Genomic DNA, 13,862 nt, shown 5'->3' with positions numbered 1-13,862 from the left:
GTGCAGTAATGCTCAGTACAACCCTTGTAGGATTCAAGGAGCCCAAGATGCAAGCAGGTACTGAGTCTTGTACATCAAGGAAGGCAATAAATCTGCATTCTGCATCTGTGGATTGTTATTGAGGGCTTATAATAGAGGATTGAGATGGTCAGAATTTTTCTGCCTTTTCTCACTTGCTGTTAATCCTCCTGGTTCTACCACTGTACGTTTTGCACTCACATTTGACGTAAGTCATGATCCCTCTACATTGACAAAACTCTAATTCTCACTTCTAGTCACTTCTGCTACCAGCTACAAATATCTGGTTTTCTCTGTGCTGTTTCCCTTGGACCAGAACATGTGGTTTGGAGAGGGGAAGATTAAGACTTCCAGATTTTTATGCCCACTAAAACCAAATTCAAATGCAATTCAAATAACAATTTTATTATTTTGAATTTCTGAAATTAAAATGTTTTTAAAAGAGATTTTCTAGCTGCATAATCCTAGATAAATTTATTGGCCTTCAATTTCTCTCTCTTCCATCATGTGTGTTTTGATTGGGTCTAAAAAACATTTAGCTTTAAACTAACAGAAAAATCCAACCAAATTTTAGAGTTTTCTCTAACCACCCCTAAATGTAGTTGCATGGTCTTGATTTGAAAAAATTTAGCTATGTCCTAAAAGATCAGTGGGAGAACAGTAGACATTGTGGGTAGAACATGAATGTGTAATTGAATAAGAAAGGCCACCAGGACCAACTCCATCTACACACCCTGATACTAGACTTTCTGGGGTCACCACCGTACTCCCTAACAGCCAGTCCTTCTACACACACACACACAATGTCCTGCCACATTGCTTTAGCCAGTCTCTCTTCAATCTTCTGCAGACTTCATGGTTCCTCCATCCCCATCATTCCATCAGTGTCCAGAAATGCTTCTATGTGTCTTATCCTAAAGCAAAAACAAAACAATTCCCTGAACCACATTCTCCCTAACAGTTACCACTGTTTTCTGTCCTTTTATAGCAAATTGCTTCAAAACATGGCATTAATTCCCTGCATTTAGTTCCCCTCCTCTCTTTCTTTTATGCTCCCTGTGGTCCATTGTCCACTCCCGACAAACTCAATGTTCAATCTGAACCAATGATCTTCATTTCTCACTTCTGCCTGTTAACCACAATACTTCCTTTTCCATAAATTTTTTTTCACTTGGCTTCCAACCCAGTCCTCCTCTTGTTTTACTTATACCTCTAGTGGTCTCTTCTTCATGGTGTACTTTACTGATGCTTCCTCCCTGACCTCTTGACCTTCAGGTCCTGGGGTCCAGCTTGGTACTTTGTTCTCTTTCCATAGTCATTCAATTGGTTCTCTCATCCAGTCTAATAGTTGTGTTTTTTTCTTCTGTGTTTTATTGTTTGTATTTAAGGTGGATGATATGATCAAAACCCATGATGTTTTTATACACATATGCATAGTGAAATGGTTACTACAGTCAAGCAAGTTAGCCTATCTATCATTTTGCATAGTTACTGTGTGTGTGTGTGTGTGTGTGTGTGTGTGTGTGTGCAGTGAGAACACCTACAATCTACCCACTTAGCAAATTTGTAATATGCACCATGATACTGTTTAGTCCTCATGTTGTAGATCTTTGGACTGATTCATTCTATATGACTACAACTCTGCACCCTTGACTTATGTTTCATTCCAGGCACCTGCCCATTCTTGGTTACCAACATTCTATTCTTTAGTTTCATGTATTTCACTTTGTTTTAGATTCCTCCTGTAGGTGAGCCCATGTGACATTCCCCTTTCTATATCTGATATCTGATTTACTTACTTTAGCATATTATCTCCTAGGTTGAAAATCTTGTTGCAAATGACAGGGTTTCATTTTTTTAATGCTGTATAATCTTTCATTGTATCTGGAAATAACAAAATTTCTTTAGTCATCTGTGGATGAACATTTACATTGCTTTCACGTCTCAGCCCCAGTGGAAAATGCTGCCATAAACAAGGAAATTCAAGTCTTATCTATGAGGTACCAATTCCTTTCCTTTGTTTGTTTTTTTTTTTTTTTCATTTTTCTTTTATTATTCATATGTGCATACAAGGCTTGGTTCATTTCTCCCCCCTGCCCCCACCTCCTCCCTTACCACCCACTCCACCCCCTCCCGCTCCCCCCCTCAATACCCAGCAGAAACTATTTTGCCCTTATCTCTAATTTTGTTGTAGAGAGAGTATAAGCAATAATAGGAAGGAACAAGGGGTTTTGCTGGTTGAGATAAGGATAGCTATACAGGGCATTGACTCATTGATTGCTGGGCCTTAGGATAATTCCATTTGTTTTATCCTTAAATGCCACTTGTACGCTTATGACAGACTTGTACATCTAACTGTTAACTTGAAATTTACACTTGGGTGTCAGTCCGAGCTAAGCATTTCCACTTGACCCTTGACCTCTCCTCTCAGAATTCATGGCAATCCTATACTTCTTGAGCTCAGTCCAGTAATTTGGGATCATTTAGATTTCCTTCCCACATTCAAACCATGAAGTAGTCCCCTTGACTCTATCTTCAAACTGTTTACCCAGTCCCTGATCATCCTTTCTGATACTGCTTTTCCCCTCTGGACCACCATTCCCATTCCCTCCTGCATCAGCTTGTCTCCATGACTATGTTCTTGCTCCTTAGAAATTGTTCTCAACTCTGTACTTGCCAGGGTGGTATTTTCAAAATGACATTGCTTACTGCTTAATACCTCCAACAGCTCCTTATCTCATGCAGTATACCCTTGAAGTGTTCACGACTATGTGATATGTCTTTCCTCTTATCATTCAATCTTATTTTCCTTGTCTTTTCTCAGTCATTCTGCTCCAACCTCATTGGCCTTCATCTTCCTGACTCATCAGGTCAGCTTCCATGTTAGGATTTTGCTTTAGCTCTTCCCACTGCTCGAGTAACACTTGGCCTAGAAATTCTCATCCCCTCATTCCAAATCTGCTTAAGTGTCACCTTCTTAATGATCCAGATCATTCTCCTATAGAAATTTTCATTTCTACCCCAACCTTCTATTTCTGCTCTTCTGACTATTATGGCTGGACAAAGTTAGTTCCTAGGGAGTTAGTATTATTCAGAACTCAGTTATTCCACAAGAAAGTTTTTGCTGTCTTTCAACCCACTTTGAGGCATAGAACGACAAATACCACAGCATTTAGCCCATATAAAATAATGTGGTGATAGGGGAGAACTTTGTGCCTGTGAAATGTTATCTAAACACCTCATAATAAGGATGTTCAGGCTGAGGATCCTTTTAAGTGCATTTACACGTCAGTCTGCCTCTCTCCAATAACTTTTATCCTTGTAAAAAACAAAACATTAACTACTCATCAAAGAACAGGGTGTGCAGATTTCTGGGTGACATGACAGGATTGGTTTTAGAGGGTGGTGGAGTTGCCACAAAACATAACATGGAGGCCTCTACCTTCATGGCCTTGTGTACCAGTATCCACTCAACTAAAAGTTTCTGACTGTCTTCTACAACCAAACTTTTTCTAGTTAACACATTATGTAGAAGGTGGTGTAAGTTTTTTGTCTACCTTCCTTTTTATTTTTCTTATGCATAAAGGAAACAATACACCATGTGAGATTTCATAGGCAAAATATGGTATACACATATGTGTGTGGTGTGGTGCATGAATGAACACTTGAGTGACTTTTCTAAGAATTACAGACTTTTCTTCATGTAAGTTCATCACCACTGGGGCTGGTAGGGTCTTTTAAAGCCCATGTGTGCAAGCTTTTTTTAAAAAAAGAGATGAGAAAACTTGAATTCCAGAGCAACCAAATGATCTTTGAAGGTCACACAATGAGTTAAGGAGTGTTAATCACCAATCGTACAATAGTCTATTTGAGGCAGTGACAATATTAAGACAAGTTGATAGCAGAAATCGACTTGCGTTTGAATATGACGAAATTCTGTAGGAGTGAGTATAGCCTTCTACACTCAGCAACCTCTACTACTGGCATTGTGTTAGGTGGCCACTTTCTCTGGGGCTCACTCCAGCTCTCTCCTGGATTCTCATTATTATAAAAAGTTAACTGTTGCTCTGAGATTACATATTTACATGCCTTGGATATGTAGGATCTTGTTCCTGATTAAAGGGCCCATTGCTGCCAATTTGTAAGGAAGACGGCTGCTGCTGAGGGCTTGATAATCATTTTTTATGCATCAAGGAAGGCACAAGAAGCTTCAAACCATAATCATTTCCATAAACATAGACAAGCCGTAAATTGTGACTGATACAAATTAAACTATGTTCCTCAGTAATTATGTTTTAGAGATTGTACACCACACACCCAAACACAATTTTAAACTCAGAAAACTGTAATTGCATGTTTAGCGCCTAGCACTCTTTGTGTGTTTTGCTTTGCATGAGTTACTCCAAGGAAATTGATTTCCTGGGCACATCATGAGCAGGTTCTTCAGGCCATGGGCATGATTCTCCCTTCCTTGTTATTTTTCTCATCATGTCAGTCACATCTCTGAAGCAGGGAATAGGGCTTCAACTATCGTGATAAGGAGTAAGTACGTCCTCCCCAATGCTTCTGTAATCTGTTGCCTTCTCTACTGTCACTGTCACTCCCATTGTTAGGGCCTTGGGTATCTCCTCTCTGTACTATTATCATGCCTCAAATTGCTTCAGGTCTGTACCCTCCTTCCCCATAGCTACCCTGTACGTTAGTTTTATGGTAAACTCGATGACAACATTCTTCAATAACAAATGCAGTGTTCATTAGAGCTCTCATACACACACACACACACACACACACACACACACACCCCAGGAGTGAAAGTTTCATTTTGCCTCTGTTACAGGCTGTGACACTTGTTCTAAAAGTTAGCAAGTTTAGTAGGAACTTAATTCCACAGAGTCCTGGGATGTGAATGATAGTTCCTGTGATAGGACCCAAGGCTGTACATCTTGGATCAGGTTTCTTCACAATCATATCCTTAGACAAAGAATTACGTGCTAGCAATTTATTTGAAATAAAAAATGAGGTTATGAGAAATATCTGAGAAGGATGGTAGAAAACCACATCAAGTTCAAGTTCACTGATGAGCAGATGTGGCTTGATCTTGCTGGTTCTCGCTCAGAACCTGCCATTTGGGATGGAGAGTTGGAGGAGACAGAGAGACTTACCCACTGACTCACTTTCCATTGTTTGCTTCTTTCCCAATCCCACTTCCTAGTTACTTTTCGTATTTGTAGGGAAAGTAACCTTGGCTTCAGAATAATTCCTCAGAGAGAAAAGGACAGGTAAGTTCTTGAGGTGGAAACTGTCCCCTTCAGCTGCAGATGAGCTCAGAGAGTACCTGCCTTATATCACAGCATCAGCCTACTGCATCTCATATGCCATTGCAGCATCTACCTTTCAGTCTTCAGTGAAAAACAAAGCAAAATACTTTCTCTGTTGAATCCCATCATTCTAGCTTAGCTCTTGCTTCACCAGCTTCTTTTTACTAAAAACACTGTTCAGATGAGAACAACTTGTGGCTCAGCACATAGGCTGGCTTAAACTGCATCATCCAGCATCATTGCCTCTAGCTATTCTCCTCTTCCCTTTCCTTTTAGGGCAACTCAACTCTCCTTCTTGTATTTCAGAATCCAGCTATATTGAGTTGTCTTCAATAAGAAGTATGCATCATCTCTCTAGGTCCTTTGTTGTGTGTGATTTTCCCTCAGCTTAGAATATTCTTCCTTTCTCTTCTTCCACTAATTTTACTAACTTTTTTGGTTTTAACACATATGATATTTTTCCCCCAGAAACTTGGCTGCTCAAATACAAATTAGGCTTTTCCCTTAGGCCTTCTCACAGATTCTTGTTTTTACCATCATAGAACAAACTGTTAGGCTTTGTCTGAATTGCTCATGCCCTTGTTTGTTTGCCCCCAAACAACACACTTCATCATAAGGGCACTGGCCTCATCTGTCTTATTCGTCACTCTTGCCTCAACACTCAGGATAGTTTCTGTCCTGTATAGGCTCAGCAAATATTTATTGAATGAGTAAAGAATTCTCAGCCCCTAGTCCTATATCTAACTATATTCACAGTATTTAATGAGGAAAAAATATAGGAAGCACGGAAAGTTCCCACATCCATGATGAAAGGAGATTGGAGCTTCCAGTTGGTAGCCAATGGTGGACAGGCATGTAGGGACCAGAAGTGTGGAAATGTGCTATGATCAACATATATGTGTTAGATGAGAAATTAAATTTGTTCATGGAAACAAAGAGAGCTTGTTTTCTCTATGCAGACTAGAAATAAGTTGCAGCAGGTCCTGAATACTAAGCAAAGCATAGAGATTGTGTTTTGGAGAAGAAAATGAATATCCAGATAAAATGGCCACTTGTCTCTAGGACATGGTGATCCAACCTAATAGTAGGTTGTACTAGGTTCCTCGTGAAATGTTACTTGCTTTTCTTTCCAGGTTCACTTCCTTCCATTTTTGTGGGACTTCAGCAGCAACACTTTTCTGGTTGTTAACATCTAGGCACCACTGCACCTACACACTCAATGAACAAGTTTGTGCCTCGTTGCTTTTGCTCTCTTGGTTTTCCATGCCATTGCACAGACTGCTTCTTTTGCTGAGGCAACTCTTCCTTCCCCCCTTTGCTTCACTTGTTCTCCAATCTCTCCCTGAGCACATCTGCTCCTCCTCAGTGCAAGCTTTGGGCATCCTCATCAGACTCCCTCTATTCCTAACTCTGCAACATAATTCCCTTCATGGAGTACCTATCAATGGAGATAATCATCCAGTTGTTAAATCTACACCAACCTGCACAGTGCCAAAGCTGATCCTTGTTCTTCTCTCACTCAAATCTTCCTAACCCAGAGAGCAACCAGGGATCCTGATGCACAGTAGTTTCTCAGGAGAAGCTCATGAATGAATGAACAAGTGAGCACATAAATAAATAAAAGAGCATGAAGCAGGGGCATGAGGCAAGCAAGCAGAAATTTCAGAAAGTGGATCTGATGAGAATATGCATGATAAACTTCCGGCAGGAGAGAAAGTGGAGGTGAGTCTGGTTTGAAGCTCTGGTAGATATGGGTTAAAACAGGTCCGCACAAGAATGGCCCACAGGATGAAAAGGACATAGAGACATTAGATAAGATTAAAGAGGCAAAAAAAAAACCAGAAGAGTTCCCTTATTTCACTTTTGAGGAGTCTGTCTTCCTGCAGTGTAGGTTTCCAGACTTTGTAGCATACCTATCTCGTTGTATGTAAGTCTTTGCATTATGTAATACCCCAGTTTGACAACGGGAAGAAACATGAGGGACTTCAAGACTCCCAGCTCAGCCATCAGAGGACAGCACAGGCTGCAAGGCTGTGAACAGAGCTGGCATGCTCTGTGGAACAGATGAGCTTTTAAAAGATTCAAGTTTGCTTCAAAATTCACAACTCGTGAGTTCCAAATGGTTCTAAATTTGGCTGAATGCATTTTTTCCCTAGCCGTGTGCCACCAAGCAAGACGTAGTGACTTCATCGAGTTAGAAAAACAAAGGACTATAATTGCCTCTGTGCAGAAATAAACTTGATGAGGACAAAAGGGGTGCATTGCAAATACTACAGCAGCAGACCCTTAATTTTGTGTATTTTCCACTCAAACAGCTTTCTCTGGCATTAACAACAAAACCATTCGCTGGAAGAACACCGCCAGTTACCGGCTTACTTATAAGCAAAGTGGCACTAAGTGAGTTATCTTTCAGCTTTGTTGAACAAGCAAATTATATAGTAAATTAAATCACATTTTACTGTTCAGTTGGTGTGGTGCAAATTAAGGAGTGCACTTTGATTCAACCTTTCATCTCCTGCATATTTCATAGCCTGGATGTTCCAGTGTCAATGCGGGGTAATTTAGCAGAGGACTTGTGTCCATTCTGTTTTTTTTTGTTGTGTTTCCAAGTTCATTGCAACCATCTCACTAGGGATGGTGTTGGCCTGACACCAAAATTTTGTGCATTGTTTGGATAGAAGCTTTACCTTCAGCTTAATCATTTAAGTGAATGATGCTTCTTCCACTTTTTTTCAGTGTCCTCAGAAAACCTAAGTAGAGTATCTACAAATATAGATGTGTTTTTGCTCAGTCTAAAGGAGGATAAAGAGAGTGAATTCCTGGAGCTAAATAATGGGTCTCCAGGGAAGGATGCTAACTACATTCCTTCTGGCAACATGGTAGAATAGAAAGTGACAGGGATGGAGTCAGAGCTCTAACACTTCAGCTGTATGGGGCTGGGTATGTTAATTGCCTCAAGTTTTGGTTGCTGAAAGGGGGTTATGAATGTTGTATGAAATTATTTATGTACAAAGCTTAGTGCAAAATACGTACTCAATAGATTTGGTTTTTCTCTCTTAACAAGATTTCCTCTTAATGATCACTTGAAGTGTTGAATGCACCAGTGTGGACATCCATCCTTTTCTAAGAAGACTTTTCTAAGGAAGACTATGTCTCAGAATGGCAGGTGCAGTTCAATTGAGGTTATGATGATGAACACAAGAAAGAAGAGAAATGATAACTGTTACTCGAAGCTTGCCAGAGGGAGGCCCAATGACATTCTCTCTCACTACCTATCATCTGTGTATCTATCTATCTATGTCTGTATCTATGTATCTATTTATCTATCATCTATTATGAAAAGTTTTTGCAGGTCAAGCCACAATTTGACATTTCTGACAAATGGGTCAATGGAGATAAGAGTGTTAACTTATTTGAATAAATGTGTGGTAATGTTCAAGAAAAAAGGACCATGCCATGAAGATCTGTCACAAAAATTACAACAAACTGACAAGACCTCAAAACATTTGCTAGGTTTAGCCTTACCCATCAGTCACTCTAATTTTTCCAAGCGTCCCCTCTGGGCTTTAGAAAAGCCATTTAACTCTACCCTTGCCATACTAAGTTATGCAAACCACATACACTAGGTGCTAGTGCATGCTTCTTCAATTTTTAAAATATTTAGGAGTATCTGTCACTGTGTCTACACTTCTATCTATATTTCACATTTCACTGCCTTGAATCACTAGAGATGTGAATAAAGTAAGCCTGTCAAGTGGATATTCATTCACCAGTATCCAACAATTTCTTTGACATAAAACTATGGTGATATCATGAGATTTGCCTGTGATATCATTTTCCATAGTGAGGTGCTAGCAGGGCTTTCAAACTTTACATGTTTATGCAGAGTATGCATTCACCAACATTCACTCCCATAAAATTTCTTTCTCAATATCTCAGCTTCACCCACTTTTCTATATTTCTACCATCCCTGTCATTAGTCCAACCAAGTAGGATGATAGTTTCTTTATTGGTCTACTGTCATCTCCTTGGACCCTTTATCTATCAATTCAATGGAGCCTGAGTAAAATTCCAAACTGTAACTCCAATTGTCTAGCATCGTGTGTTTAAAAGTTTTCAATATTCCTATTATTCTCACTTTTTGCTATTATAGGATAAGTGCCAAAGCTCCTTGAAATGGTGGAACAGCTCCTTTTTACTCTCAAATTGCTCTGATGGTTTCTTTCCCACTTTACTCCTCATTCTAGTCACATTGTCCTTCTTTGAGCTCTCTATATTTTTATACTCATCTTCATGGCTAAGTCCTTTCTGAATACTAATCCTTCAGTCTTTGAGGTTCCTCTATCTTTCTTCCTTGGACTCATTCTGGATCAGAATGATCCAGAACTCAGGTCAAGCTGCCTTTTGTCTGGAAATGAGTTCTGAAATTGGATGGGGCCAGAACCCACTTATAAACGCTCTACAGAAACAGTATACCTTTCTATGTTGATATTCATTCCTCTTCCTCTCTCACACTTACCTGGATGTATATTGGATGGATATCTACTTTCCCACATGAGTTTACATGAGCTCTACAAAGGTAGAATTCATTTCTGATATTGTGCCCTGCTTCCTTTCCAGCACCCAGCCCTCTCTGAATTATCCTCAAGAAACATATGTGGAATAGGAACTGTGTGATCAAGTGATAGAGAAGGAGTCACTGCTCTTTGGAGAACTCAAGAGTGTCATCTGATAACCAGTCTTTTTTTTTTTTTTTTTAACCAATTTTTACTGGGAGTATATTTATTATTTTGCTTTTTTGCCATGAAAAGTTTAATCAGCACTACAGTGAGACCCAGGACTAAGCTCTGTGGTTATGAAATAGTTCCAGAGAAGCAGGAATTCCTAAAAATTCATCTCATTACTGGCTATTATCTCATGATCACATAGGTAGATAGTATACTCTGAACCATTCTGTAATTATGGCTGCTGTATCACTACTTTGACACACTTTGGGTCCTGAGAGCAAATTCCAGGGAACTTAGGGTTCTATTAATTCAATAATCTTCTCTATGACTATTTAGACAAATGAAGAATGTCTTGGCCTTAGCAATAGGAAATTTTTTCAGTAACAAGGAAATTTTTTTTGTTTTCTAGAGCAGACATTAAAAAGGATAAAAAGGCTTATTTTGCCTTATTGTGCTTTCAGGGTTTTTAAAATTTTTGTCTTGTTGTATAAATATTAGAAGCCATGGTTCTGACTTACATAGTCTGCAATCCTAATGAGGGCAAGCTTAGCCATATTGAATAGTATTAACAATGACAAAGGAACAACTTCTACAATTGAAATATCTAATGTTTGAAAAATGTGGTTGTTTTTAACACTAGTGAAAGGTAATAAAGTGAGAATAAGAACCAGAAACTTTAAAAGAAGGAAATTGACAACAGAAAGGGCAAGCAAACTCTTGAGGGGACAATCTAAGTACAGGCACAAATGGAAAAGGAACTCAAGACATTTGACTCTCAGGGTGTTCATTTTATTTTACCAGTTCAAGTTTTCATATTTTTGCCTAGTTATTTTTTCATTAAGTCAATTTTGTCTCATGGAATACAAACTCCCTGCATGGAACTCCATGTTGTAATTGGGAGTTAGCTTTAGCACTGGAGGAACACCATCTCAACCCCATAACTGGGAAGTACCTTATTTTCCTCAAATTCATCTCTCCGATGACCTGGCATAGCAACTCCTACACTAGGGATGCTCCAGAAATTTTTCATTCAATTTAATGATGATAACAACAGTAACAGTAGCTTACACAAATGAACATCTGCTATGCTGTAGGCACTTTGCATATTTATTATAGTAGTCACACAAACACGTATCCAGATACCTATTATGTTTCAGATACTAAAATTGCCATAATTAACACTGTACAGACTGTGAGTGCAAATATAATTGCAAGTTTACTGGTGGGTCTAGTCTTACTCCTATCATAAGTCAATGGTTTGGTCTTGTAACCATTCTCCTCTCCCTTTTGCTTATAATGGAACTGAAGGAGGAAATGCATAGTCAGTTCCATAGTTCTATATGACTGAACTGCAATTTCAGTCCTCTTTCAGTATCTTTCTGGCTCAAAATTCTTCTATGAGTTGATTTTATTCAGTTATTAATGAACTTGTTTATTAAAAAACTGTATAGATAGATATTTCATTCAATTCTTTGAGGCATCTCTCAGCCAAATGAAATTTCATCAAGTAAGCAAGGAAGATACTGGAGAGTCACAGTGGAGCTTGGTATGAAGGTTTGCCTAAGACACAGGACTTTCAATACTAATGCCATGAACATATGAGACCAATTAGAAAAGCAAGAGATATGAGAAGAAGAAAGATCTAACTTATTAGGACTCCAGTGGACCTTGTGTGATATAGTAAAGAGTAAAATTATGTCCTGAAAGGTGTAAAGAGGCGTTGCAATGTTTTACACCAGAGCCAATCTATACCCACAGCTGAGCATTGATCAGCCTCAAAACAGGGAAACTGTCTCTTCCTCATGGGAAAAGTCTAATTTTCTTCCATAAATCTTATTAACGCTAACACAAAGAGAACCTTTGATCATTATTCTAGTCCGGAGTTCACCTGGTAAGCTTGAAAAATAAGAATGCTAGAAATAAATGAGATATTCATTATTGTTTTTGTCATTGTGAGTGAGAGGTTGAAGGAAAACCTAGATGTTTAAAAAAATGAGAGGAGAATTGGATAGCAATATTTTAAGATTTTAAAAAAGAACATAAAATATTCTTTCATTCACTCAATCAACATTGCACACTTGAATACTCTGAGCTTGGTGCTATGAATTCTGCATTAAGATATATCCCCTGGCTTCAGGAGCAGACAGAGGGATACCAGAATTTAATGAATAATTACCAAGTTGAGGGGTAGGTGCTAAAATATAATCAGTATTATGAAGGACCAACCATATGGATAGCTGTGCGTATTATATAACACAATGCCTCACACTGATCCTCAAGTATCTTAAAGCTTTTTTGGAAGACAACTTTTCTTTGTACAAAACAAAGAATAACAGAGAGTATATAACCATAAGTAGTGAAAAAATCAAGTATTAGGGGTTATGGGTATGTAATTATTGTGTACACACATGTACATATGTGAGATACAGTATATCATATATGCTGCCCATAGAAATATATGACACACCATATGTGCATATGCATGTGCGTGTGTAATAAGATGTTTCTAATTGAAAGTATCAAAAAGTATAATTGAAACCGGCTCCTCCAAGAAGGAAGTATAACGTTCCATGCAAGAAGCCTAGTGTTTCAGAAGACTTCAGTTTTAGAAGGTTAAGACAGCATCATGATTCTCTGATTTCTTTCTCTTATGTTTGGTTCATCCTCAGGTCTTTTGTCTTAATAGTTAAAAGACAGTTGTTAATTCAGTTCTCCCCTAAGAGAAAGAGCAAGTCTGGCCAATCTCAGTGGTTCACATCTGAAATCCCAGCTACTCGAGAGGTAGAAATCTAGTGGATCACAGTTTGATGCCAGTCTAACAGTCCAGGTAAAATGTTAGTAAGACCTCATCTCAATCAATAATCTGGGCATGGTGGAAAATGTCTGTGATCCCAGCTACGTGGGAGACTCTAAGTAGGAGGATCACAATCTGAGTCTATCCCTGGACAAAAACAGGAGGCCCTACATAAAAAAATAATAAAGCAAAAAAAAAAAAAAAAACAAAAAAGAAAAAGAAAAGGCAGTGGGTCAAATTGTAGGTTGCAAACCTTGCAAGTGAGAAGCCCTGAGTTCAAACCCCAGTACCACCAAAAACAAGAAAAAAAGAGCATTTTTTTCTGTAATAGATTCTTAAGTCTTCCACAACAAAGTACTACAAACTAAGTAGCTTAAAAATTAAACAAACAAACTAATCACAGTGAAATAAGTTTAGCTCCTCACAGTTCTGGAGGCTGGAGGTATGAATGTGAGGTGCCAATAGGTCATGGTTCCTTGGAATCTTCAGCAGAATCCCAATCTTCTTGGCTTGCAGCTCCATCACGCCAATCTCTGCCTTCCTTGTCACGTGTTCTTCTCCCTGTGGCTTTCTGCATTTCACATGGTCATCCTGCTTTAAGGATACCAGTCATGCTGGGAGTAGGTGGTAACACTTGTCAAGCTAGTTGCTTGGGAGGCCAAGATCATGGTTCAAGGTCAGCCTGGGAAAGAAATTGCAAAAACCCATCTCAAACAATAGCTGGGTGTGTGCTGGCATGCACCTTTCATCTCGGCTATGGCAGAAAGCCTAAAACAGGAGAATCATGGTCCAGACCAGCCTGGGCAAAAGGAGAAACCCTATCTTCAAAATAACCAGAGAAAAAAAAGAGGTAGATGGATGTATGGCCCAAGCAGTAGAGCACTTACCCATGCATGAAACTCTGAGTTCAAACCCTAAAACTGCCAAAAAAAGAAATAAAAAGGATGTGATTCAGATGAAGGGAACACCCTCCTCCTATATGACTTGATCTTAAGTAACTGTACC

General features: G+C 38.9%; 1 long non-coding RNA gene across 1 annotated transcript; it reads right to left on the bottom strand.

The window, feature by feature from the left end:
* Window positions 1-759: 759 nt before the first annotated feature.
* LOC141410784 (uncharacterized) lies at window positions 760-13,413 on the bottom strand. The gene is made up of 3 exons (XR_012435568.1): window positions 13,283-13,413; window positions 1,818-1,902; window positions 760-932 (listed from the first exon to the last, which is right to left on the bottom strand). It is a non-coding gene; the product is annotated as an uncharacterized lncRNA (long non-coding RNA).
* Between the last annotated feature and the right edge of the window lie 449 nt (window positions 13,414-13,862).

Source organism: Castor canadensis, chromosome 9, assembly GCF_047511655.1.
Source record: "Castor canadensis chromosome 9, mCasCan1.hap1v2, whole genome shotgun sequence".
NCBI lineage: Eukaryota > Metazoa > Chordata > Mammalia > Rodentia > Castoridae > Castor > Castor canadensis.
The sequence above is the reverse complement of the archived record's forward strand: the minus strand, read 5'-3'. Positions and strand labels throughout refer to the sequence as shown.